The sequence below is a fragment of the Macadamia integrifolia genome, chromosome 9 (genome assembly GCF_013358625.1).
Source record: "Macadamia integrifolia cultivar HAES 741 chromosome 9, SCU_Mint_v3, whole genome shotgun sequence".
Classification (NCBI taxonomy): Eukaryota; Viridiplantae; Streptophyta; class Magnoliopsida; order Proteales; family Proteaceae; genus Macadamia; species Macadamia integrifolia.
Genome location: NC_056565.1, coordinates 7,310,542 through 7,312,749, shown reverse-complemented (window position 1 = coordinate 7,312,749; position 2,208 = coordinate 7,310,542). Strand labels below are relative to the sequence as shown.

The 2,208-nt window shown below is 37.9% G+C and overlaps 1 protein-coding gene across 2 annotated transcripts in view; it reads left to right on the top strand.

The window, feature by feature from the left end:
• Positions 1-2,208, top strand: part of LOC122089296 (serine/threonine-protein kinase STY13-like) — an 8,798-nt gene that overhangs the window by 4,490 nt on the left and 2,100 nt on the right. The gene's annotated exons all lie outside the window — the stretch shown is intronic.

Below are 2,208 nucleotides of genomic sequence, written 5' to 3'. Positions count from 1 at the left end.
CCCCCCCCCCCTCTTTTTTTTTTCTATTCATTGTGATCTCATTGTTTAGCTTTTGTCTTGGTGTTGGGTCCAAATAATGCCAGTACAAGGATTGATATGGTTTTTATGTGATTCAATTGGATTTCGATCTAATTGAAATCAAGGAGCATTCATTGAATTGGGGTTCTCTTTTTTCCTGTTACATTTTTTCTTTTAAATTTGTACTCTGGCTGCTTTCTGGAGCTTACTTGTCCTGTAAGTTTGGTTTTTCTCAAATTGAGTCCTAGATACCTCAATAGATGGGTATAAACAATTCCATATTATCTAATGGAAGTTCAGAGAATCTCTGAAACTTGTGTCGGCAGTTCAAAATTACTTTTAGGTACCAGCGAGGTTTGAACCCTTAAACCAAGCTGAAGTGCATCTTCTAAAACTTCCTAGTTAATATGCCAGTATACTACTGACGTCTTAAATGGTCTGAAATGTAGTTTGCTAGCTTGTAAAATGAGAGTTTCTGCTGCACTAATGAACCTCCATCATCCCCATCCATTGGATTGATGAGGCTCCAATCAAATCGGCTAGGGTTTTGATTCAGACTTTATCGACATTCTCTACTGTCTTCCTTATTCTTTCTTCTTCCCCTTTTCTTGTGCAAGATCTCTATTAAAGTCCACATCCTAAAAAGCAAAAAAGGGCATTCAAAAGAGAGAGTGTTGGAAGTTGGAACTGTGATTCTACAAGGATTGAAAGGTCAGGATCCTGGATCATATTGGTGTCCATCGATCTTAATCTGGATTGGATTTGTATCACCTGATCCAGTAGTAATATGATGACTGATGAGCCTGCCAGAAAAAGCAAGAGTGGCAAGAAAAGGAGAAAAAGAAAGAGGAACCAGATGAACTGTGGGAGTGTGTCTGTGTTGGCCTGGGAAACGATGAACTCCTGGAAAACCACATCAGAAACTGGAATTCAGATACAAAAGCAAGGTGCAGTCAAATGCAGAGATAGACCCATCCAAGGTTTTGTTGTTCTCTGCCATCCGGATACAGATGGGGCGGATTGGCAGATATGATCCCAACTCTTGGAACCTTGATTTTAAGTGTAGTACCCATTATTTTTTGGCTCTCCTGCATTGAAGTGCCACCAAAGGCCAAGCTTCGAAGTAAAATAGGAACTGATTAAATTATAGGGTTGCTGCAGATGCAAAGGCCTAGCTGGATAAGCACTATCCAGTTTGGAATCCCAGGCATAGATTTGGCAATCGGTTCCAGTAAGGATAGATTGAAATTGTAGTAAAGTTTAGGGGTTGATATTGTAATTAGCAAATTAAGTTGAAGTGTGGTCTTTAGAGGCTGTCGAAAGGTAGTTCAATAGGAGTCAAATTTCAGTTATTAAGCTAGAATATGAGCTATATGGGAGAGTTGCATAGGTTGACAGTAGAGTAGGTTGAGTCCAAGAGAGTTAGTTATTTCAGTTTCAGTTATGAAAAAGAATCCATGTTGGTATTGTTTTTTCAGTAGGTATAAATATGTAATCACAACCCCCATAAATTCAGTTCTGGTAATAAAAAAATTTCTATGATTGCTGGTGTGTCTTTTGATTGATTTCTCTCTCCCTCTTGGTTCAATTCGGTTTTCAGCATCTAATCACAGGTGGATCGTTCTGTCTCCTCTTCTATTGTTTTTCTTCCTTCTTATTTCTGCTTCTTTCTACTAAAGGCCGATATTCTGTTGTTTATTTATTTATTTTTACCGGTTTTAGCTTTCTAGCTCAGGTAATATCTTTGTTAGCTCATAGTTTTCCCTGAGAGTTGGTAGATAGGCTTCTATTTCTATTTTCTATTAGAATCTGATCTTGATTACCAGTTTATCCATCTCTTTTTTGTTTATATAACTTGCCCTGTTTCTGAAACTCTATGAAATCAATCTTACCATCCAACGATCCAATAAAATAATATTTCTTTAGTTAAGATTGAGTTACCAGGGCTAGGTGATCCTATTGGGAAGGTTATAACTCTGTTTAAGTGGATTTCAAGGAGTTGTTGGAGTGATTTCTAAGTTCCTGGTTCACCGTCTCTTGTAGTTTCTGCAAATTTCTTCCATCCGATCCTGGTTCCAAATGTGGTTATAGCCTCTGTGATATTCTAGATTCTATTCTGGACTCTAGACCGCATCAAGGGCGAGAGGTTATAAAGACATAAAAGTATGGAATATTAGATGTTGATCACCT